The following is a 26,629-nucleotide window of genomic DNA, read 5'->3' as shown; positions in this document are numbered from 1 at the left end:
TGACAATTAAGTGCCAGTGCCAAGCACCGGAAACCACCGACACAAATTAAGCACTGGAATGGGGCCACCTAAAGAGGAGAGCCAAAACATGCAGATACTTAAGCAATGTTAGCAGGCTGGTCCAACCAAGAAAGGACCAGCCTTGGCTGCATGGAAACTTGTCAGGAACAAAGTGTTAAGAGTGGAGAAAAGTAGCAGTGAGAGCTCAGTGTGAAGAGTCTGTTATGTTTCAGTGAGGAGAGATGGGGAAATGGTTTGGGGGCCAGGAGAATAGTCTGGTAGTACTTGAAAGAGCCCCTTTGAAGCTGCACGGGGATTCACCAAAGCCAGCAGACTGGGCAAAAGCAGCTAGTCGTCACATACTATGGGAGAAGAATAAAGAAGTGGATGTTGCCCATCCATGGAACCAACATGGTGCTTCATACATTTTGGAGAAAAAGTATCAGTAGAAGGGGAGTGCGTGAAGCCCCTGGTAGGGACTATTAAGGGGTGAATTAGAAAAGATGCATCCTAGGAATGTAGGTGATAAAACAGGTGGTCCTTAGAACAACTAATAATGTAAGCAAGGGAGATGGAATGGTGAAAGGCTCTTCAAGGAGGTACCATAGAGGTGGTGGCAGCTGTGTTCCTACTAGCAGGCAGATATAGGAAGACCAGGAGCAAGTATCACTACTCAACAGCATGACAATTCCTACTATGGATGGGGTAGAGATGGGCCTGGGGAGTGATGGTGAAGAAGGTGGCAGCACAAGCTCAAGTGACTATGATTGGACATGTTGTAAATTATTTTGAGGATGCAGCTGTGTCATAAAAGTGACATACAATAGTGCAAGAGACTACCACCAGGTAGGGGCTCCTGACTGAGGAACATCGCAAGAGAATGTAGGATCGTGAGACTGATTGAGGCTTCGAAGAGAATGCGTCTCTGACATGTGAGAAGGACATGATTGAGACTTTGGGGGTGTAAAATGGGATAAAAATCACCTCTCACTGTTGCTATTTACATCAATAATAAGAACTCAGGGGTTTCTATTGATGGCGGGTATGAAAATAAAATAAATGGCTGGTGTATTTGTGGAGCTATTGAAGCCATTCCTCAAAGAGCTTATAGGAAAGGTCAAAGAAAAGGAGAGAGAGCTTGTGGGTAGGCCCAAGGTGCACATAAATATTGGTAACTGGACATCAGCATCTCTCATTTTTGCAAGAGCAGTAAGCTAGAATTCTCAATTTTTCTTGGTAGAAGATTTTCTAGAGGAAATAAGATTTATGAAGGGACTAACACTACTCCTTTTTTCACAAGATTATGTGATACCCTATCTTTAAATCAGGCCATTGTTGTTTTTGAACGATATATCTCGACTGGACACTGAGGGCCATATTTGTTAAAGAATTGCTTCACCCGTGCACCACGCAATGAGGCGCGAAAAGAACAAAACTTTCTATTAAGATTTACCACGCCATGCAAGACCATCTTCCATGGCCCTGCATGGCTTGATAAATGTAGAGTAACACAACTCAAACAAATCACTGCGTTGCGTTGCTATGGTCCAGAGAAACCTTACAGTGATGTTGCATGGGTGTTAAGTATACGTGCCTTTTCCTAATCACGCAGCGCAGAAGGGTGACTTGCCATATTGTATGATTTTTCAATAAATATTCCCCTGAGTTTGAGTGAGATCACTTCTGACACACAGTATGGGACATATTCAACAAATGATTATGTAGCGCAGCATTTCACCATGCTGTGCTGCACTGTGTGATAGCGAAAGGGAAGGTCTGCACGGTACCTAATATATGGCGCATTCCCTTAATTTTCAGCACTTGCGCACTGTGTGCTGCCTAGCGTCAACGCAGGCACTATTGTGCTGTAAGCAGGAACGCTTCCATGCAGGAAGGAACACCTTCCTGCACAAAAACAATCCCTCTGAGGCATTTTCCTCTGACTATATGCGCTGCAGAATTCAGCACTCACAGAAAGAGTAAATAACGAGGAGAAATAAAGATATTTCTCCTCATTACGCCTCACCTGGGGAGTCGTAGCATTCTGGCACATTCCCAGGTCTACCAATAATGGTAAATTTGGGAATACACCAAAATGTCATTCGCATTTTGCAACCGCCCACCTTAGCATAAAGCAGGTGGAATGGATCAGTACACTTCTTCCAATGGCTGCCTTGAACCATAAGCGTCACCATTTTTTCTGAGCACATATGCACCAGAAAAGGAGTGCATTTCCGTGCCAGGACTGGCTTGGCTGAGTAGCAGGTCAGCTCATTTATATTTTTGCCTATTTTTCGCATATTGTTGCAAAAAAATAAATAATAAAAACATTTTATGCTTGCCAAGGCCAGACCTATTAGCTTTGCCAGAATTATAATCTTGATTTGAGAAAAAAGAAAACGTCTTCTAAACAGAAGAAATAAGAGAGTAGGGCCAGATGTACAACGCTTGCATTTAGCGAGTCGCAAATTGCGTCAAATTGCGACTCGCTGTTTGCGACTCACAAATTGCAATGTACAACAGTGTCTCAGACACTGCTTGCGATTCCCAATGGGATTGCAAATTGCCTGCCTCATCGATATATACATGAGGCAAGCGCAATTTGCGCCCCCCATTGGGAATGGCCAGCCCTCACAGGGATGGTGGCCTGCTGGGGTCAGCAGACCACCATGGATGTGACTGCTATTTCAATAAAGCAGCTTTTTATTTAAATAAATCCTGTTTTCCTTAAAGAAAAACGGGATGCATTTAAAAAAGAGAAATTAAACTTTTCAGTTTAATTTTTTAAGGGCGGTCCCTGGAAATAGTGCCTGCTCTTAAAATATATTTTCGCACCCTTTCACAAAGGGGAAGTGGTCCGCCCCCTTTGTGAGTGGCTTGACAAACCTTTTGAAAAGGGTGGTAAACTGCAAGTGTTTTGCAACCGCAAATGCGGTTGCAAAGCAATCATACATAGGTGCGTGGCTCGCTTTTAGGAAGGGATGTCCATCACTTCATAATAGTTGCAAACCACATTTTGGGAGTCGCTAATAGGTTAGCGCTGTGGTACCCAAACTGTGTGCCGCGGCACTCCGGTGTGCCGTAATGTGGTGCCAGGGGCGCGGAGAGCACGATGTAGGAAATTGCAGCTACAGGCTGATGGACCTATGTGCAGTGGCGCAGCTAGGGGAGGGGGAGAGCGGTCCTCCCCAGGCGGCACTATTTTGGGGCCGGCATTCAGTGAACAAGCCACACAGAGTGTGACTAAAAAGGCCCTAGGTTTGCAAAAAAATCTAAAACTCATATCACTGAGCTTTCCTGAAGCAAGAGACCTCACGTGTGTGTGTGCGCGCCTGCACCGATGGGAGCGCGAGAAAGTGAGCTGGCTCGCGGAAGAGACTTCAGTGCATCCTAACTTTCGCAAAACAGCCTTTAATTAGGCAGTCACTGTACAAATGAGGTTAGCGAACTTGTTGGCGAAACAAGGCTTCGCACGAGGTGTCTTTCCAATCTATGAAGTGCTGTGGTTAAAATGTTTGCCTTTGTGTGCTTGTGCGGGGGAACAGTGCTTTATTTTAGTGAAACTTTGATGTCCTAGAATGCAGCTTACTGAGTGGTCTGGAGATGGGTTAGAATACCTTTATAGCAGACACGAAATAAACCAGGGCTGTCACCTGGACTTTAGGTGGGGGTGGGCCTTGCTGAGTCTCAAACCCAGTAGCAATTGAAATCTGTCTTTAAAACTGGCCGCTATCTGGCTCTATATTCATGTCCATAATTTTAGTAGCAAAAACCCTAATTGTTTTCTCAACAATGACTGTAAAAAGCATTTAGATATTCCGTATTAGCGATGGAATCTCTGTTTACGTGTCACATGTTTTACTTTATCTTGCATTCCCTGGGAGTATTTGTTGTGTTTCTGTAGTTTTTTGATACCTCAAATGACTCTTTTATAATGGTGCATATTTTAAACTAAGACGCCTCCAGATGTCTGAGTGAGCTCGGGTTATGTGTGTGGGCGGTACAAGGTGCACCATTCAGAGCTCTCAAGCTGAGACAGAAGGTAGTGCGACTTTCTCACAGTGTCTGACGTTTGGTTCTAAATGTGTACAGACTGTATGCACCTCCAGTCCTTGGCCTCTCTTCAGAGCGATGGCTACATATGTTCAGTTGTAATTGTGGGAAAGTGCGACATATGCATATGGACGATTGCAGGAAGATGTGAGGGGGAAATGGGCATAAGTACGTAACAGAGTGGAAGACTTCATAGAAAGCGGTGTAAACTGGTGAACTGAGTTATCTGAAGCACTCGAAAGGGCACTGCCCTTTCCATAGACCTTACTATGCTAATTCGCAGGCTCATATTATCAGAATTGAAACATTTTAGATTCTAATTGTTCCCAATAATATTATTGTTGTTACTGACTTATCCGCTACTGCTAACAAGCACTGGCAAAGCTAATAGGTCTGCCTTGTTTTGGGTGTGTGCATTGGTTGTGCTTTTACATGTCGGGATGCAATAATAGAAATCTCATAGAGGCATACAATTACTGGTCAGGTGGCACGCTCTGGGAAACATGGAGTTCTAGTTTACATGTTTTAAGCCACACCATTATCCAAGTAGGCCATGCCTCTAAGAAAGGAAGCCTGGTGATGCTTATTTGGCCCTGCTCCATTTCGAGAGCTTCCTACACTTTTCATCAAACTTATAACATTGATATAACAGAAAAGTGGGGACGCGGCATAGAAAGGGAAATATGGCTGCGAGCAAGGGGGGTACAGGAGAAGGAAGGGCACAAGGGATTGTGGAGAGAATATAGGGGCAGTAAACACAAAGCCAGTAGGGTCAGTGCCTAATTAGAGATGGTGGTTGCAAGTCAGGCCCACTGGCAATCATTTTGGGACTGGCAATTATTTTTCCTCACCAGCCTTTGACCCGGAGGAAGAAAGTAAAAAATCAAAAAAGCCAGAAAAAGAGAAAGTGAACAATGGAAAAAAAAGTGAAGAGGGAGAATGTAGTAACCTGAAAGAGAGAAAGAAAGGGGCAGGGAATGTTTGGTGGTATATCAAAATTGCATGAGGGGGAATCAGGACTATAAAGCCTCGCTGACATTGAATGGCACTGCCATAGGCGTCTTAGCAATACTTCGGGCCCCATCACTTATTCTTTTACAAATTAAGCACTGCCTAGGTATAGAAGAGGGAATGGAGAGGGATTTTGAAAGAAATGTGAGTTGAGTGGCACAATCAAGGGTAAATAAGGCACAGCTTACAAGGGCTTTGTGATAGAGCAGTATAGCAATTGTGAACATTTGAAGTATGGGTGAAATAGCCGTCTTTGCAAACAAGGGCGATCTTGGAGTTCCTGACGCTGGTACACAAAAGGTGCAGCGTAGTGAGAAAGGTAAGGGGCTAAACAAACAGGAAACTTCAGATTACACTTTCTCAACCTATCAAAATTAGCGTGTGGTTAATATTAACCATTTATTTATCGATGCCACAAACGAAATTATCGATTGGCATAGAACAGTGGTTCCCAAACTGTGCGCCGCGGCACCCCGGTGCGCCGTAATGAGGGGCCAGGGGCGCCGCGAGCACGATGTAAGAAATTGTAGCTACAGGCTGATGGGCCTATGTCATTGCGTCCCAATTACTTTAAGGAAGACAACTGGAAGTACTCCCGAGTTCGGGCTTATATCCCCTCACCCACCCATCGGTAAAAAAATAGTGGGGAGCTACGGCCAACTGCCGAGTAGGTCAAGGGAGCCACAGGTCAAAAAAGTTTGGGAACCACTGCGACTTGCAAAATATGGTTTGTACATGGGGCTGACCTCGTTTGCAGTGTCAAACGGGCCGAATTCTCGTTTGAGACCACAAAAAAAAATCGTACATCTGCCCCCAGATGTTTGCCAGTGGTTGAAGGTGATGGGCACGCCACAAATTTTTAAAGACTAGGAGCAAAGGAAAAGCAAAATAAGGAAGATGTAAAAAAAGAGAGGAAAACTGTGAGAGGGAAAGCAGAGGTGAAAGAGAACTAACAAGAGGGAGATAATAGAAAGGAAGTGTATGGCGGTGGCCCAAAGAGGCATTAGGTGGACTAGACAGCCTCGGTGTTCAGCATGGCCAGCATTCAGCGAGCTTAGGTGGTTTCCTAAGAGCCTCCAGAATGTTCCAAGTTGTTGCTTTCTAACCCATGACAAGCTGCTCTCTGCCTAGACGACTTCACCAGCAGCAGAAGCGCACTGAAGAGACTTCACTGAGGAAAGAAAGGCGGCTCGATTGTCTCTGCCCGTCTGGAGCTGCGGCCGAGGGTGGAATGCGAGAGTTCAAGTGTGGGGCGGCAGCGCCGAGCGCCCTTTGATTCCGCCTTCCCCTGACATGCCCGCTGCCCATGAAAAATGTATGTTTTTGTGCTGCTTAGCCTTTGAAAGGCGCTGTTAGAAGTGTACAAATGGCGGCCGTACAGCTGCCGCCTCCTCCGCTGTTTTCACAAGCCTGGCCAACCACTGAGCGCACACAAACGGCTTGAGGGCTTCTAGGCAGCGGTTACGTATTTATCGAGCGGAACCAGAAAGATGCAAAAAAGCAACTTTTTCTAAAGACGGTGAAGTTTTAGGAAGCGTATGACTTCTGCCAATCTAACCCTTCTATGTAAATGAAAAAAATGTCCTTAACACAATCGATATTCTACGTATTAGTAGCAAACAATATGTGTATACGCCCCTATCAAAATAATAAGCACATACTAAAAAGATGGACCAAAAAATATCAAATATCAAAGACACATCACCTTACAAACCACCAACAAAACCACACTATCCTCAAAAAAACCCTCCCTAACAACCAAGGGGCAGATTTACAAGCCCCTTGCGCCGCCAGTGCATCACGATATTTACAAGCACAGGTAAAGTCGACCTGCGGGACTTAACCTGTGCTTGCAAATATTGCCCCAGTTCACGCAACACTTTGCGTGTAAGGGGTGTGACATGGGTGTTACTGTGGGTGTTACCACGCAACACCCATATTCACTGATGAAGTTCCAGATTTACGAAAAATCGTGAATCTGGAAATGCGTCGGATTGTTACGCCACGCTAGTAGTGGCTTAGCGAGGTGCAACAAGGAAAAATATTTTCATTTCTCCTCATTTTTTTCCTCTTTCAATGTGTGCTGCATTTTACAGCACACATTGGAAGAGGAAATCACCTCAATTTATTGTTTTTGTGCAGGAAGGTGCCCCTTCCTGTACAAAACCAATCTCCCCACGACGCTGGCATCCTTGCACCATGGTGCAAGGATGCCACCGCCGGCGCATGGCATCAGTTAGTGCGCCAGCGCAGGGGGAAGCACAGAGATGCGACATATTGTAAATATGTCTCATCCCTGTGCTTTGTAACTAACGCAGAGCGGCGCAGCAAAATGACTTGGCGCACTGTGCTGCATTAGTGTCTTGTACATCTGCCCCCTACCGTCTAAAATCAGAATTGTATTTTGTGAATCAGATAAATATATGTATGTTATACTTAGGATTGCTTTTCCATAGGTGTTTTGTGTTGCTAATAACTTTGGTAACGTTAGATTAATCTCCACAAAATTTTCCAAAAGCGTGCTACTTTTTGACTAGTTTCTGCATGGAAAGTTTAGAAGTGATCAGTCAAGTGGGGGCCAAGAAAAAAAGGTGGTCCCTCCCCATTCATTTTTCCGTAGGAACTTTAGACACTGCTACAGCCCAAACCGCTAAAAGGATTTACACCAACTTTGGCAGAAAGCTAGATCTTGGTACAGAAAGAGTGCTTTTTCTATTTTGGTATAAATCCATGCAATAGTTTTGGAGAAATTAAGGTTAAATAAATTGTATATATCAGGCCACGGAGTATCTGATGAGACGACAGATCTCATCCTGAGATCTGATTGGCTGCCATCACCTCAACCAGGAAGTGGTGGGAGCTATCTTAGGCCTGTGGACTTAGTCCTGAGTCCTTAAAAAAGTTACAGAAATGACATAAGAGGGTAGGTTAGGGTTCTCTGATCCCCTATTACTGGTCGTGGGGTCCAAGAGGAATACTGCCTGGGGCAAATTTTGAAAACTTTTATGGCAAATTCGTGGAGGATCTAAATCTGCTGCAGAGTTAAAAAAAAAAAAGAAGCGTGGTCTCTTGCGCTTCTATTTTAAAACGCCTGGGGTGGGCTAGGGCCTGATAGAATAATGCATGTCTATTTATCGAGGAGGGGGCATGCATGGGCCCCCTCTGCAGTCCGCTTTTGGCCCCAGGGACCTCATCACTGGGCCTGAAGTGCACTCTTAAGGGTAGAGAGCGTGCAGCCCACCTCCAGAGGGTGAGATTGACATGTGAGAGCATCAGATTGCCATGCTGAAACATGAGCATGCTCAGCCCCTTGGGCAGGAAATCCTATGCCTGTTATATGAGCCTTGGAGTATGGTTCCCGTAGTCAAGAATCCAGGCTTTTTGCTCGATAATAGGCTCTTAATTAATATCCAGATCACTAAAGTAGGGGAGATGACTAAAGAAAATCCTCGGGTGCCTCTCTGTTTTTGCCCAAACAATAGTGACACAGGCGCAGATTATCTCCAGGTTGGATTATGGCAATATTATCTATGTGGGGGTCACAATGGCATCACTTTAGCAGCTCCAGCTAGTTTAGAATGCGGGTGCCAGCCTACTACTCCATCCTACAAAATATCGGTCTGCTTCCAGGCTCCATTGGCTTCCAATCGAGAACCAAATGTATTTGACAGCTTTGCGCTACATACATAGAATTATATCAAATTCAAGTCCTTGCTACCTTAGACCTCTGGTGGTGACACCTTACCTGTCAATCCTCCTCTTCGATCATGCAATACTAATCTTTCCACAGTTCCCAGAGCGAGAAGAACCAGCCAAGGGATTGGTCCATCTTCTACTTGGGTCTCTAGTTGTGAAATACAATGCCTGTTTCTATGAAGTCTTGTTGATCTTTCTGGATTTTCCGACTTTCTCAATTTCCGAAAGCTTCTAAAGAACTGGCTCTTCTGAATCTGTGGGTGTTGTTAGATCTGGTCGGTATAAAATGATTTCAGGAATTAGGATTTACCAGCTCAGCGCTGAGAAATCCTGATTAGGTAGTTAGGCACTCTGTAAAACTATGATAATATTAATAGCAATAATAATAATAATAAAAAACAGCTATCGTTTTATAGTGTGGGTTGATCACTTTGATGAAACAGGTGTGTGTCCTGAATATCAGAGATGGAATATCAAGGTATAAGACTATCAAGAACAAAATATAAAATCCGAATATATCGAAAGCATAGATTTTCTATACCCAACTCCTCATGTATGTGTCTTGGTGAAATATTTATATCTACATTGTACGTAGACGTGGAGATAATTTGCTCTTCGATATTTTGTTCGCGATATTCTTCTGATGTTCCTATTTTTGGTATTCAGCAGTACAATCAATGAAAGATTTTCAGGACTGTTTCCTGAACCCTCCTTCTCCTCTTCCTCAAGTGTGGCAGCAACAAGCACTGCAGAGGTTGGTTGAGGTTGTGTTGGTAAATAAGTGTCCATACTATGTAGGTCCTGCTTGGTTGTGCTGGTTATAGGAATCCTCAGCACTGTATCCAAGGCATCATCAGAATCAGGCGGACTTGACCAAACAGACTAAAATTCTATAACTCTTTCTAGCTGCATGGATGTCCTCCTATTAAAGGAAGTACTAAAATGAATGCCTGCCTAAATTTTTCTGAAAGAAAAAATTGAGATTGTGACAGGATCCTGTGCAAGAGATTTTTCTCACAGAAGTCACAAGCCCAAACAAACCTACCACCCAAACACAGAGTCCACCCCAGGAGCCTTCTACACCGGTGAGGGGGGAATCCGATGGCGGAATACAGATATTTACGTAGCCCGCGTACCAGGAGTCCCTGGAATTGCTTTCACTAAGGTGTAGGGGAAAATATGATAAATCACACTTGCAAGCATTACCACAGCTGGAGTACACAGTAGCGAAACTGAGAAATAGTAAAAATAACGTATCACCGCTTTTGCACCTTAAGGCAATATTTGTGAAATGGATTACTGCATTCTAAAAACATTATTGACTAACAAGCAACAGATCAGACTTACACTCAAAAGCTAGGCCTTCACATTTAGAAATAAGCTACATGCTGTAATAACAGTTTGGTTGTAGAAATATACACACAACTAATATTCATCCGCATAGCAACTCAGATTTGAATGAATTATACTGTGTTGCGTTCCATGCCCGCCTTGTGTAAAACTTCAGCCAGTGCTGTATCCTTGCCCAAGACAACATCACATTCTGGAACTTTAGGTTTTGCTTGTTAACAAAGTACCTACAAGTTCAAAAATCCCAGTACGCAAAGTAATAAGTCAACCGTGCTAAAGGTGCCACAAATGATATGGGCACACGTGGCGGCTATGGTGGGCATGGGTAGTACAATGTGGGAGCTCGCACTCAACATTTGAGTAAATATGCAGGCTGAAGTTGAGCGCTCAGCTCCTACTTTAATTAACCCATGCAGCAGCCCCCAGCATCAGCCTGCCTGGTTGAGTGTGCATGAGAGAACTGTTGCATCCTCTTGACATTGAGCGATGCAGTGGTGTTGATCATGGCGGTGACTACAGAGACTTGTATTTCAACTTGATTGGCAGGCTGAATCTTTTTCTAGCCTGTCTTTCCACTTGTAAAGGGTATTAGGCTTTGGGTTCTGCTGTCAGTTGCCTCTGGCTCTCCTGGTGGATTCTTCTCTTCCTTTGTGACCGACTGTAGGTCTTGGCGAGCCAGGGATGCATCTTGTCTTGGAAGGCCTTGTCGGCCTCCTATGCAGACTCCAACAAAGTGGTTGGTTCTGTTACAGTTAGAGCGGCCTTGCCCTTTTGCTTCTCACATGCGGGGATATTCCCCATTAATTATGCCCATTCTCATCTATTCTTTCCTCTTTTTAGCGTTGGAGTGAACACCACTTTTTCATGGTGTCTACGGTTAATTTGTCTGTGGTCCTCCGGTACATCTTTCACTGACACCTTGTCCATTGCCGACTCCATCGACTCGGCTTTGGAGTTGAAGAGCTCATGGGACCTTCCTACGGTGAGTATCTCTTCTAGAAAGAGACCAGCTTCCTGAGGATGAAAGTCAGCAAGACTCCCAACCAGCCACCTAGCATTATCAGTGCCCTCATGCCATTCTCTGGGTCGTCTTCAGTGCAGGTGCCGGCTGGTTCTCGTGACTGTCCTGGAACATATGGATGGATTCACGCTTTCCCAGCCTCATGTTTGACCTTTTAAAGTCTGGGTTCATCTGTGGATTGGAGTGTGCGTTGAGGGCAGCGATTTAATCCCTAACTCCATGCACGGTGTAAGGATGCTAGGGTGTGCATGTGTGTGAAGACGCGTGTGCCCGGTGACACCATACAGTAGCTACGTGTTAAGAATCTGGCATTGTCCTGTATGTTTTGCAAGATTTGGCAAGCTACATAAATGCTCATGTATTATAAAATTCATTTTCTATTCCAAATAACCATACTCCCTACCTTTGGAATGCACTCAAAAACAGATTACACCTCCCCAAGACACGACATTTGGAAAAAAGTGTCAAAAATGAAATAGTTTCCATATTTGCGTGATCGCCCATACAGTGTCTTCTCCTGTTGACCAGTTTAGACTACAATTTTTTTTCTTTTTTTTTTACTTCAGTAGCAGATAAATTCCTTTCGAAACGTGGGAATTCATTGATTGGCCTTGCCCGGGTGAAGCTGACATATGCAGGAGAAATGTTATGACTGCTGGAGGGCCAGTGCGATCCGTCTTTGGAACACAACATCTAGCGCCGGTGCGGAGCAGGGCATGGGGGAACACGCAGCGCTAGGCCATCAACGCTAGGAATCCAAACAGCTCCCATCCGCCAGCGCGGCCTCTCGCTGCTTCTCAGGACGCCTTAGGAAAATATTATCACGCGTTTGATTGAGGGGGCGGGCGATAAGCAAGACAGAAATGCTTTTGTTTTTACACTGGCCCACAGGCCTCAAAACTTCAAACAGCTGAAGCGTTTCCAAAACGGCTGTGTGTTCATTTCATCAGCTCCTTGGCTTAAATTGTTTTCATGGTTTCTCGGGCTCCGTCTTTGGCCAAAGAAAGGGAATGTTTACGGAAACCCGCTCGTCGTCGGCAGTGGGCGCTGGCGATGACGTCATTTTACGAGAGCATCCCGCCAGGGCTCATTTGTTATTGAAATGTTACTGTAGGGCTTTCCGACCACCACCCATGGTGAGTGCCGCAGAGGCTGCAAGGTGGGGCCACAAAAGGCCTATCTCTCGAGAAACACACAGTACACATCAAAGCACTGCCTAATTTCTGAAAAAAAGTAAGTGTCAGGGCCTTCTCGGGAGGCTACTGCAGCCCACACCAGCAATCGACCGTGCTAGCGCTGGCAATGACAGAACCAGCACAACCCCTACATATCACAATCCTACAAATGTGACAATTCAGACTATTCCAGGCCCCCAAAACTATAATAACGATGTGAGCAGCAATTCTCATTCATATTTAATGTAAAATGACTCATTAAACAGTGTTGTGCTCATCTCAGAATTTGACAGGCAGTGCCACCATGTGGCTGACAATTAAGTGCTAGTGCAGAGCGCCGGAAACCACAGGCTCAAATTAAGCACTGTATAAAAGGGTTGGGAAGGAGGGGAGCAGCAGGAAACCAGGTACCACAAATGTGGCATTGACAATGTCTCACTCAAGTCCACAGAGATTCTTAAAGTGTGACTTTGAAAGACATACCTATGGTGCGTCAGAGGTTAGTTGGCTGCTAGGTCTCAATCTAATCTATTGCTCTGTCCAGTCACTGCTGCTTCTCCCCTCTTAGTATTCTGACGCTTTTCCCTCCTTAAAGGAGCATGGCGCCATCTTACAAATAAAACCCAAGATACAAGTCATACCCATTGTAAACACATACGTCTGTTTACATTTTGAATTTGAGTGTAATGACATCTGATCACCCAAACATGATTTCGGTGACAAATGCATATCTCATTGAAAAAATAAGTTCCTTGGCATTTCTGGCTGTAAAGCACCATCGACGAGGTGGCCTTCATAAAGGAGAAAGGACTAACTGAATCGAGCATGCAAATTGCACATATCCTGATCTAGGAAGGGCAGATGGTTATCAAAGTTAACATTGAGCCATGTGATATCATAAACAGTTCACCATAGTTAACATTTCAGAATTGCTTCTCTGAGTTTACTATTTGATTTTCCAATGCCCTCAGTGGTGACAGTTTTCATTCAGGTCAGCGTGGAGCTATTGTGAGAAGTTGGCCTGATATGTGGTGTTTCCAATTCTAGAACCACCTTGTATCAGTCCAAACAATCCCTTATGGTGTCTGGTTGTAAGTCAACCTTGTAGACAAGCTATCCTAGGGGTAGCATGGACTAAGCAGCCTTAGAGGCTTAACTTAAGAGGTCGTGTTAAGCGAGCTGTTTTACCACATACAATCCTGTAATACCAAATGAAAGGACACCACACAAGTATATATTATAAAAATATGTGTGTTTATTTCTAAATTAATCCTCAGTACTCTTTATGAGCAAAGGGGCACAAGCGTTAAATCAAAAGCACAGTATAACATATAAAGTTGCACAATTATGGATGAGGGCGGGTGGCCACTCAGACCATATACTAAAAAAGTGGTATAAGAGATACCAATCGAACAGTGGTTAGGCCTAGGGCCTAGAGAATCGCTGGGAGCAGTCAGGACTAGCAATGCTGAAGTCGGGAAAAGCCCGCGGGATTCGGGTGCAGCACGTAAAGTGCGGCTTGCACCAATGTAAAGTCAACGGTGCGTAAAAGTTACACAAAGTTAGTGTAAGGGCACTTCCGCTGAACCTAGAGGAACAAAACTTAAGACACAGACCCTAGCGGTGTGTACCAGTGTAGGGACACCGGCGTTGCAATGTTACCTCACCCACAGGAAGTGGGTGCACAGGGTCGAAGTGGCGTCGGGTTTTGACACGCAGGTTCTTGGCGCTTAGAGCTGAAGATGCTGCCGGCGATGTGAAGGAGAAGTGTCCGGTGCACCCAAGGGTGGATCTGAAGTGGTGAAGACCTGAAAGCAGAGGGGACAATGTGCAAAGTCACTGACCAGTGACCACCATGGAACCAGATTGGAACCAGGCAAAGTCGGGTGCAAACAGGTGATGAGGGGTTGCTTCTCTCTGCAGCCACGTGGACACGAAGAGGTCAAGGACGTCCAGGAGTCGATCACGAGCTGTCCCACAAAGGTTCTAGCTGATGGCGGTATCGGCAACTCGATTGAAGCAAACAAGCCTTGGCTAATGCAAGCCACGGGGAAAGTGAAAAAGACTTATTACTCGGACCAGCAAGGTCAGAGCGGGTACTCCTTTCTAAAGGAGCGAGGGCAGGTCTGGAGCAACCAGACCCGCAGTGTAAATTGTAGGTTTCGTTGCCAAGATGGCCGCTGCCCACGTGACAAGCAGCCAGGATGGCGAGTCAAGTGGCACAAAGCAAAAGGGCCCCACGCAGATCATGGAGATGCTGGAGGGCTGATCTTTGTTGCAAACGCTTCTCGGTTATGGGGCTTCTCAAACCCTAAAGCACAAAGTCGAGGGTGCCTTGGGTGCTGCGCAGTCAGCGTCTCGGGGGCCTTTCAAGATGTCCGCTCCCACGTCTCTCGGTGCCTCCTCGGGTCCCTTCTTTGCAGGGACTGTGGATCGGGCTGGGAGAAGTCTGGGAAGCTGGGTCTTGTCAGGCTCTGCACTCGGGCTCCGGTGGGAGGCATCGGCAAAACAGACGTTGAAGTGCTGGGTGATGCCTGTGTTCACAGGGTGGCCCCTCCTAGGCCACAAGGGAGATGCTCTTCAGTCTTCTGTTCATCAGAATGTCGAAGTCCAGTCGTCTTCTTAGTTTAAAGTTGATTTCAGGATAATCTGCTGTGCTAGGGCACTGCTCCCACTCTTATTCCAATCTGAGGGGTGGATCTCCTGCTAGGTCCCTCCCTATGGGTGGGACCAGGAAGGGGGGTGGTTACACCCCCTTTCCTTTGTCCAGGTCGCCCTGGAGCTGGGGCTGGTTTGACCGGATTATACAAGGGGAAGCCTTGTGCTCCCCAGGCACTGTCTGGTTCCTTTCAAACCTCCCTGCTACAATCCACTATCTCCTGTCTGGGGTGGTGTGACACCTCCCTGTGACAGGAAAGCCTTTGTCCAGGCCTCCTCTGCTGAGTTTCGGTCAGCAGCAGGAGGTCAGACATGTGTCTGTGGCAGAAGCATCCATTTTGTGGATCTGAGGCTCTTTTAAAAATCAACCGCGTTTTAGCAAAAGTAACATGTCGTCCCCTTTAGAGGGGTGGAATGCTACCCCCGTCGCCAGGACTGGCGAGGGGGTAGTATTCCAATTCGTATGACACCTTACACGACATGTTTTGATAAAGCCAAACCACAGTTGACATATAACCGCGAGGATTATAATGCACTTAATAGTATATGGTTTGACATTATCCCGGAACAGCTAAGGGAATTAGTCCCGACAGCTGCAGACAGGCTCAGCTCATGCTAGAGCACCATCTCACATTAAACCACGCACTCTGCCTTCAGGATTGTTAAGGCCTGCCATAGGAGTGGCTCACAGGTTTATATGTGTCCAGATAGGTTTAGATATAGGCATACTATATCTAAGCAAGGGGTGATTACACCACCTTGCCCCAGCTGAGTGATCAGCCAGTTGTGTCAATTTTAGATAGCCAGCCAGGGGTGGCAAAAGATATGCTGCAGCCCCTGGTAGGCCTTGGATGCACCTATGCCCTGGGCACCTATAGTGCTCTGTACAGGGGCTGATAAGGTGACCCAAGCCAATCTAGTTATGCACCTAGGGAACATGGAATCCATTTTATAGAGAGAGCAGATAGCCTGGGGCCCTGATTAGCAGGGAACCAGGCCAACTAAGTCGAAAACCAGCTAAACACAAGGAAAAAAATCTAGGGTAACCATAGTCAGGTAGCCACCTTCCTATACAACCCCCCCTCCAAAAGAAAGGAGATAAGGCTATCCTTGGCCAGGTAAGCCTATATTGCCTGAGTGGCCATATAAGGAAGTACCTGCACTAGCATGGGTACCCCCTGTCTCATGGTCCACTAAGCGGTCCCTCACCCTAGGGGTATTAGAGGGTCTCCACCATAGGGAATCACTACCTTGGGTGTGTTTATGCAAAGTTAAAGGCTGGTTTGGATATGGAGTATTGAAGTGAGACTCCACTAATTTTGGGCTCAACTTCCTCCAATTATCTTCCACCATATGTGCCTTTCTTTCTTCAACTGAGTTGCACTGAGCTCTCAGGGTCAACCTCTGGCTACCTAAAGCTGGAGGCTGGGTCCCTCTGTTTGGCTTGCTGGAGGGACAGTTAAGGTTTGGGCCCTTTGGGTCCCAGGTTTGGCTGTGCCCAACAGAATCCATCTGTGGGAGGTCCCTAACTGTTTTTAAGGGGGCTCCCTCAGGAGTTTTCAAAGTTTTCACCTTACTAGGGCTACTAGTTTTGGTGCCCCTAATCTGTTGACGGGGGTGCTTTATTTGACAGGGGGCCCTCTGGGTCTCACTGTCCTTCTTGTCCTCTGCAGCCCTGGGCTGACTGAGGCAAGGTAGAGAGGGGCAGGTTACCTGCTCCAGACTGGGTTCCACCTGAGAAGGGTCCACTGCCATCAGAGGCTCTGTCAGGCCAGGCCTAACAACCTCTGGGGCAGTTCCTTCATCAGGGGTAAGATCAGTTCCCTGAGGAGGCCGATCCTGTCCTACTGTCTGGTGAGGGGGAGATTTCTCTTCCTCCTCCATGCTCTCAGTTTGGGTGGAGTGATCCATCATTTCAGGCTTCACAACACACATATCTGTTTGAGTTTGGGCTGTGGCCATCACAGCCCCACCAACCTTTTCAGGAGGAGACTCAGTTTGGGTTTCTGCTGTTATCATAACAGCTTTGCTATTCTGTTTTGGAAGAGCTTCTGGTAAAGATGGGGCAGAGAGTTGCTCAGCTCTACCAACCTTTTCAGGAAGGACATCTTGGGTTGGGGCTGTAGCTATTACAGCCCCACTAACCTTTCCATTGGAGTTTACCATTCTAGAATGGATTTCCTGTTCAACCTCAGCCCAGGCTGATATTTCTAAATCATTACCCAGTAGACACTAGTCTACAGGCAAGTTTGGTGACACTGCCACTCTCTTTGGGCCAATGACACCTCCCCAGCTGAGACTTACTACTGCCATGGGATGATTTGTTTGGATGTCATCAATGTTTGTTACCTGGTATGTGGCACCAGGTAAAAGTTGCTTAGAGGGGACTATACAGTCAGCCACCATGGTGATGCTAGCCCCTGTGTCTCTAAAGGCTTTAACTTTCAAAATATTGATGATGGGTTCTTGTCTATATTTGCTCAAGGTATTTGGGCAATCAGAGAAGTTGGCAAATCCCATGCCAGTCTCATAAACAAGATCATTTGGGGATGGGGACCTGGATAGGCCAGGGTCCTCCTGGGCTCCAAAAGTAAACCCACCCAGATTCCTGGGTGTGCTCCCACTTCCTGGGGGATTACTGCTGACAGTAACAGGAGGTGTTGGAGCTGGCTTTGGAGGTATGTTTTCTTTATTGCTATTCTTGGGACAACAGCTGTCTGTTTTGTAATGCCCAACCTGTTTACAGGCATGACAATAAGGCTTTTTCTCAGTTGACGAAGGGTCTTGGGACCCACCCCCATTCTTGGAGTTTTGGGGCCCTGGGGAAGTCTTTTCTTTACTTTTATCCCCACCCTTATCTTGAGACTTGGTAGACTCCTTCTTCTGGTTACTGTCCTGATTCTTAGGCCTAATCCTGGTTCTGACCCATTTATCTGCCCTCTTTCCCAATTCTTGGGGAGAGGTCAAATCTGAGTCCACCAGGTGCTGGTGTAAGAGCTGGTTCTGACAATTACTTAGGATCTGCTCTCTCATAATCAAATTATACAATCCTGTGAAGTCATGTACTTTGCTGCCATTTAGCCAACCCTCCAGAGCCTTAGTTGCACAATCAACAAAATCAGTCCAGTCCTGAGTCTGTGTCTTCTGGGTGTCTCTGAACTTTAACCTGTACTGTTCAGTGGTTAAGCCAAACCCATCTATTAGAACACTCTTCAGGACTTTGTAATTGTTGGCATCCTCATGTCTGACAGTGAGGAGCCTATCTCTCCCTTTATCTGAAAAGGAGTACCATAAGATTGCTGCCCACTGTTCCTCAGGAACCTGCTGTACCATGCAGGCTCTCTCCAGAGCAGTCATCCATTTGTGGATGTCATCCCCTTCCTTGTAGGGGGGCACAATCTTTGTCAGGTTTCTACTATCATAGGACCTGGGTTTCTCTTTAGGAATATTGCTGCCACCAGTGGAATCTAATCCACACATTTTTCTTTCTCTTGCTAAAGCAAGTTTATCTTGAGCCAAGGCTATCTCTTCCCTCTCTATCTGGAGTTGGACAGCCCTCATCCTGGCCCTATGCTCTTTCCTCTGGGGGGAAGTCATTCCCCTTTGAGATTCTCTTGAGACACTAGAAACATGAGAGTCCCCTGATGGAGATCTCACCCTTCTGTTGCCTGGGAGAATTGGGTTATGGGATCTGGGGAGGTGCTGGCCCTCTCCATTCCCTAGTAGGTCCAAGTTGGCTTGGCTAAGCCTCCCCACTGGAACCTGGTTACCCCTCTGACTCTGAGCAGGCTCATCTACCTCTGAGCCTTCTTCCTCCTCTTCCTCCTCTCCTTCTTCCTCTTCTGGAGTTATCTCATGCTCAAGGGGGTTCACTCCATCTCCTAAATCTAAGGGAGCCTGACTCGCCTTATCTAAGTCATCCTTTTCCAGGATGGCTATCAGGGAAGGAATGGTAGGGCCTCTGCCCTTCTGTAGCCCTCTTGCAGTGCACAAGGCACACACGTCTTTGTGGCTAAGGTTGTCATATCTGGAAGTTGCCTTGGTAGGGTCAACTATCACAGGGGCAGAGCCTGAAGCTCTTCCTGTGTCAGACATGGCTGCTAGTGAGGTGTAAGTGGTGCACTTACCTATACTAAGTGTTTTCCTACTGTACCTTGCTAGTGAGTTGTAGTCAGGGTGTGCTAATCCATTTACTCTACAACTACTAAGTTCAGTAGAACTTAATATGCTAAGCTTTTGATTTATATGTACCTAAGGTACTTGATGTGATCTTTCAATTTGATAAAAAGATTGCAATGGTAAAACAACAGCAAGCTCAAATCCGCACCGCTGCGCACCAATGTGAGAAGTTGGCCTGATATGTGGTGTTTCCAATTCTGGAATCGCCTTGTATCAGTCCAAACAATCCCTTATGGTGTCTGGTTGTATGTAAGTCAACCTTGTAGACAAGCTATCCTAGGGGTAGCATGGACTAAGCAGCCTTAAAGGCTTAACTTAAGAGGTCGTGTTAAGCGAGCTGTTTTACCACATACAATCCTGTAATACCAAATGAAAGGACACCACACAAGTATATATTATGAAAATATATGTGTTTATTTCTAAATTAATCCCCAGTACTCTTTATGAGCAAAGGGGCACAAGCGTTAAATCAAAAGCACAGTATAACATATAAAGTTGCACAATTATGGATGAGGGCGGGTGGCCACTCAGACCATATACTAAACAAGCATTTACAATGCAATGGTTTTGCCTTTGCTAAAGTTAGAGCTATTGGCATTGCTCTTGACATTATTTTTATTTATGTTTTTTTTTTAAACATACATAAATGGCATTGTCATTTACAATAGCAGGGCAGGGCACATGGAAGGGAGGGCGAGGAGAGACGAAGGAGAGCTGCGGGCTCTTGTTGTAATGCTTGCATGGATGAGTTGGGGGATGCATGGATGGCTGCATGCATGGAGCCAATCCCTCAACAATTTATGCAATCCACCAGCCCATCCAACCACCAACCCATCCAACCAACAACCCATCCATGCATCCACCCATACATCCATGCATCATGCATACATCTAACCATCATGCATCCATCCACCCACTGCGTCCCACTCCGACCCTTCTAAATATAACTCATTTTTTCTGTACATAGAGATGACTGTATTCACTAGTATATGCAGTAGACCTTTCTACTCTAACATTCCTATGTGACTCTTGCAGTACATCTATTCATATCCCTTCCATATGTATATAGAAATATAATGAGAATCAACAGTCTCTTCTTTGAGGGTAGGGAGCAGAGTCAGAGTACTTCACGGAGGTAGGGGGGCAGTTTTTTATGGTTCAGAGCAGGGGGCTGCGGTACTTTTTGGAGCATGGCCTTATTTTAAAGGGCTCAGTTCAGGTGGAGGAACGGCACAAAACAACAGGCAGACAGAGGGCAGAAGGACACAAAAACACGGGGAAACAATGGGATGGTGAGCATGGGGGGGTGGGTCTAGGCAAAGCGGTGTGGGTGGAGGGAAGCGGAACAGCTGTACAACACAACTTGCCCCTCTTATCCCCTGCTACTTATCCACAAACAGCAACCCACAAACCGTCTACCCCCGTAGCCCCCCAGCTATCTTACACCACCTGCACTTACCCTTACACCGGAGTAATTCTTCCTCTCCTTTGGTCGCTCGTACCCCTCCTAACATCTTCGTGCACTACTACAAATACTGCTCTAATGTTAATGCAGCTCTAATGCAGCTCACCACGACTCGCTGCTCTCCTTCAACCCTTCACTCTCCTTTTGGCTTTTTTTTTTTTAGAGCTCATCTCTGTTCCATTTCTCTAATAGCGGTGGTGGCTCAAGTGGCGGTGGCAGCTCCAGCAACTCCAGCATAGAAGGGCGGTGGCTCAAACTGTGGTGGCGGTGGCTGCTTTACTCGCTCACCGAACACATCGACACGTCCGGGGCTCAAGCAGTCCACGGCGTCTTGGAGGCTTAAACAGCGTTAACCAGTAACCATAAACCCTGCTCAGGTCTGGTCCACTTTGACCCCTTTGCTCACCTGCACTTGCACGCCTGCCACGCCACACGCTGCTCCTGCTACTCTCCCGAAACTCTCCCGCAGCTCGCAACTCGCTCATTCCCATCCGGATGCAGCTTTAGGGACCGGCTGTCGCTTCGATGCCCAGAAGTACGCACTCCTGCACACTCGTTGACTGGCAACCTCGACGGACAATTTCTGGTGCCGGAGCGGGCGATCCTCTGAGGCTCACAACGGTTCACAGCGGAGCAAAGCACGGAGTACAGCACAAGCTCCTGCTCCTCAGATCAGCTCAGGTGAGTTCAGTCGTCGCTAAAAGCATATGGACATACAGCTAAGCGCTGCTGCTGGCTTCCACTGAAGCAGGAGTCCTCAACAGGAAAGTGCCTGTAACGAGCCGCCCAACACAAGAGAGTGTCTCTGTCTTTAAAGGCCCGGCTAGAATCAGGTCTGTCCCTTGTGGTAGCGGACTAAAAAGGTATCCTGATCGAACTCCATAGTTCGAAGTCTGTATCCCGCGATCTTGCGAGAAACTACGAACTACAGAGTGACGTCATTACGTCCTCTCGTGTAGTTCTAATTACCGTACGTCCAAAATAATGCCCAAAAATAGTGACACTGTGGCGGAAAGATAATATATATTTTATAGTCTATGCCCACGCTTAGTAGAGCGACCAGGAATCAATGTTAGAATTTCCAAAATAGAGGCGCTTTACCCATTGAAATGCCTGCTCTCGTGAGATGACTCAGGACTACAGAGTGACGTCACAGCGTCTGCTCCTGTAGTTCTAATGTGTCGTTGTTCACAGGAAATTGCCGTCGATGCCGGACCAGATTCGGGGGCGTTCCCATGAACAGGCTTTCGGCTGACGTAGCCAAAAGCCCAAAATTCTCGGGAACGCCCCGAATCTGGTCCGAGATTGACGGACAGAGCCTTCTCCCAATGGCTAGGCTCAATTTATGGAGGTAGCCAATGGGAGAGTGGGGACGGTCCAGTCCCCACACACAGAAATCATTAGGTTTTTCCTAGCGCATGCGCACTTCGTACGCATTGGCTAGGCAAAACCTAAAAACGAGTGCAATCAGGGGGCAGAAGGCAAGAAAACGTGCACAATCAGGGGGGCGGAGGCAAGAAAATGGCACAATTAGGGGAGCAGAGAGAATGCAAGAAAAACTAGCACAAACAGGCAGGCACCCGGCAGAAGGCAAGAAAAACGGCACAAACAGGGTGGCAGAGGCAAGAAAAACGGCACAAACAGGGTGGCAGAGGCAAGAAAAACGGTGGCAGAGGCAAAAAACGGCACAAACAGGGTGGCAGAGGCAAGAAGACAGCACAAACAGGGTGCAGAGGCAAGAAAAACGGCACAAACAGGGTGGCAGAGGCAAGAAAAATGGCACAAACAGGGTGACAGAGGCAAGAAAAATGAGTGCAATCAGGGAGCAGAAGGCAAGAAAAAAACGAATGCAATCAGGGTAACATGTCAGAGTAATTAGACCTTGGATCAGTGAGAGGCTGCATACTCCCTAAGAGGATCATTATACCAGCAAGCAGTCCCTGCAGCATTCAGCCACTCATCCTCCTTAGTATCTCAGGGTTATTGCACCACACGGTAGTAAGAGCAATAATAAACTATTTATCCTACCTGACACGGTATCTTGTTTCACCACAGAGCTGCGACAGCCGCCGTTCACTCTACCAAAGATCGCCTGGGGCTTTTCGAGATGCTGCTTGCGGCCCCTCAGTTTCGTGGTGGGAGTGCCCGGAAGGCCCTCTGGTTGGCATAGCAACTAGGCTTCCTACTCACAGATGGCTCGCGCTTAAGTCCCTACAGGTGTCACTGGCCCAGAGTGTAAAAAAATATCCCACAGAAACGACCCCGGTTAACTACATGGCTTTCAAATAAATATGAACATGCTTCCCTTAAGCCCCCTTAACTGTGCTGTGACAAAAGAGCAGTGGGCCCCAATGCAAGCGAGAAAATTGGTCCTCAATCCACCAGTTTGGTAGTTTAAAAAACAGATACTGATTGGGGTGGATTGGGTCACCCGCTTCTCCAGGCCCCGGTGCACTGCACTGCACCTGCTTAACTATTACAGCTACGCTCCTTGGATTAACTGGACAGGACGCGAGTATATGTCGACGGACAGAGGCGAGCTCGCTGTAGACAACAAATTCACAGATAGTTGCACGTTTCCAGAATGTGGAGGTTCCTCATGGGCCTCCGTACAGGTGAGAAAGCTGGAGTTTTAACCAGGGCCTCTGGCCTTGCCATCGACGCGGGCCTTTTGGATGAAGGAAAAGGGGACGGTTGTTAAAAGCACCAAGTCAACACAAAAACGAAAGAGCTGAAGAGGGCAAACAAATATCCACCCTCAACAGCAGAAAGGTCCGTCAGTAAACAATAACATTTCCCAAGGGGGCCATCTTGCTGACCTTCAAGAAATGAGGCGGTCCCTCAGTATTTACACTGTACGCAAAAACACGCACGAGCCCTATTCAACCACATTACACACGTTGGCAAGCTGGCTCCGTATAGACACACGCACTCAGACACGTCCCTCCACACAACACACACTGACAAGCGGCCTGCACATATTAACGCACAGACCTAAAAAATATAGAAACAAGCACATATATAACGACACCCGCTGACGCCAGACATAAGTGACCCTGCACACAACACACATGCACGAGCACACAATTACTGCACAAGCACTTACTTACTCACAAGTACACACATGTACCCACACACATGTACACGGGCACGCCGCACACATACGTGAGGTCCATGTACACATAAATACACTCCATGCACACAAAGTGAAAATACTCGTAAACTACACAGGTAAACACTGGCTTTCATACCCACAGATCAAACACATTCACAGACCTGTCGCACACGCATGGATTCACACAAACACACGCGCACACGCGCGCCAGCCAGATAATACAACCCCGCACGGCGCATCATAAATCCGCCCGCAGCGCTCACCGTCCTGGACCTCCTCTCCGCGGCCGCAGTTGCTGCAAATGTGCTTGATCTCCTTGCCGATGTGACAGTGGATGACAAAGGACACGTTGTTGTTGTTGGTGCTCGGCTACTTCAGCGGTTTCATCCTCACCAGATAGAAGGCTTTCTTCCGGATCTTCCCTTGGCCGACCGTGCCTGGGGCACAGCCCTCCCTGCAGCCCGGCGGCGGCGAGGGGGAGGCGGCGGCGGAGGAGGCGACCGAGATGGGAAACATCCTGGGCTGCCTGGCATGTGTGAAATCCGCCATTCGTGCACTCCTGCAGCCTCAGCGCCGATCTGACACACCGGAAACGCAAACGTCCTCGACGTGTTTAGAGGCTGTCAAGGCGCTATGTGCAGTTCTGTTTGCAATGTGTACAGATGCCTGTGCAGCACTGCGTATAAATATCTTAAAGATGTCTAGACCCCCCTATACAGCACAACACTAGTCCGTTACGGCAAGGGTTGTGATTGTTGCAGCAGTAGTTTGTTTGTAGTCATCTATCAGCTATTGCACAGTTTGTCACGGGTTGCTTCCGCGCCTTCCTCTGGCCGCCCGTGTCTGGGGCACAGCCCTCCCTGCTGCCCGGCGGCGGCGAGGGGGAGAGCAACCAGGAATCAATATGTTAGAATTTCCAAAATAGAGGCGCTTTACCCATTGAAATGCCTGCTCTCATGAGATGACTCAGGACTACAGAATGACGTCACAGCGTCTGCTCCTGTAGTTCTAATGTGTCGTTCTTCACAGGAATTTGCCGTCGATGCCGGACCAGATTCGGGGGCGTTGACGAGAAGAGGCTTTCGGCTGACGTAGCCAAAAGGGAAAGATTTTCGGGAACGCCCCCGAATCTGGTCCGAGATTGACGGACAGAGCCCTCTCCCAATGGCTAGCCTCCATTTATGGAGCTAGCCAATGGGAGGAGGGGGCGGATACCCGACCCCACAATCAAAAACATAAGGTTTTCCTAGCGCATGTGTACTGACACGGTATCTTGTTTCACCACAGAGCTGCGACAGCCGCCGTTCACTCTACCAAAGATCGCCTGGGGCTTTTCGAGATGCTGCTTGCGGCCCCTCAGTTTCGTGGTGGGAGTGCCCGGAAGGCCCTCTGGTTGGCATAGCAACTAGGCTTCCTACTCACAGATGGCTCGCGCTTAAGTCCCTACATGTGTCACTGGCCCAGAATGTAAAAAAATATCCCACAGAAACGACCCCGGTTAACTACGTGGCTTTCAAATAAATATGAACATGCTTCCCTTAAGCCCCCTTAACTGTGCTGTGACAAAAGAGCAGTGGGCCCCAATGCAAGCGAGAAAATTGGTCCTAAATCCACCAGTTTGGTAGTTTAAAAAACAGATACTGATTGGGGTGGATTGGGTCACCCGCTTCTCCAGGCCCCGGTGCACTGCACTGCACCTGCTTAACTATTACAGCTACGCTCCTTGGATTAACTGGACAGGACGCGAGTATATGTCGACGGACAGAGGCGAGCTCGCTGTAGACAACAAATTCACAGATAGTTGCACGTTTCCAGAATGTGGAGGTTCCTCATGGGCCTCCGTACAGGTGAGAAAGCTGGAGTTTTAACCAGGGCCTCTGGCCTTGCCATCGACGCGGGCCTTTTGGATGAAGGAAAAGGGGACGGTTGTTAAAAGCACCAAGTCAACACAAAAACGAAAGAGCTGAAGAGGACAAACAAATATCCACCCTCAACAGCAGAAAGGTCCGTCAGTAAACAATAACATTTCCCAAGGGGGCCATCTTGCTGACCTTCAAGAAATGAGGCAGTCCCTCAGTATTTACACTGTACGCAAAAACACGCACGAGCCCTATTCAACCACATTACACACGTTGGCAAGCTGGCTCCGTATAGACACACGCACTCAGACACGTCCCTCCACACAACACACACTGACAAGCGGCCTGCACATATTAACGCACAGACCTAAAAAATATAGAAACACGCACATATATAACGACACCCGCTGACGCCAGACATAAGTGACCCTACACACAACACACATGCACGAGCACACAATTACTGCACAAGCACTTACTTACTCACAAGTACACACATGTACCCACACACATGTACACGGGCACGCCGCACACATACGTGAGGTCCATGTACACATAAATACACTCCATGCACACAAAGTGAAAATACTCGTAAACTACACAGGTAAACACTGGCTTTCATACCCACAGATCAAACACATTCACAGACCTGTCGCACACGCATGGATTCACACAAACACACGCGCACACGCGCGCCAGCCAGATAATACAACCCCGCACGGCGCATCATAAATCCGCCCGCAGCGCTCACCGTCCTGGACCTCCTCTCCGCGGCCGCAGTTGCTGCAAATGTGCTTGATCTCCTTGCCGATGTGACAGTGGATGACAAAGGACACGTTGTTGTTGTTGGTGCTCGGCTACTTCAGCGGTTTCATCCTCACCAGATAGAAGGCTTTCTTCCGGATCTTCCCTTGGCCGACCGTGCCTGGGGCACAGCCCTCCCTGCAGCCCGGCGGCGGCGAGGGGGAGGCGGCGGCGGAGGAGGCGACCGAGATGGGAAACATCCTGGGATGCCTGGCATGTGTGAAATCCGCCATTCGTGCACTC

The sequence above is a fragment of the Lissotriton vulgaris genome, chromosome 2_2, assembly GCF_964263255.1.
Source record: "Lissotriton vulgaris chromosome 2_2, aLisVul1.2, whole genome shotgun sequence".
Lineage (NCBI taxonomy): Eukaryota > Metazoa > Chordata > Amphibia > Caudata > Salamandridae > Lissotriton > Lissotriton vulgaris.
Note: the sequence above shows the minus strand (reverse complement) of the source record.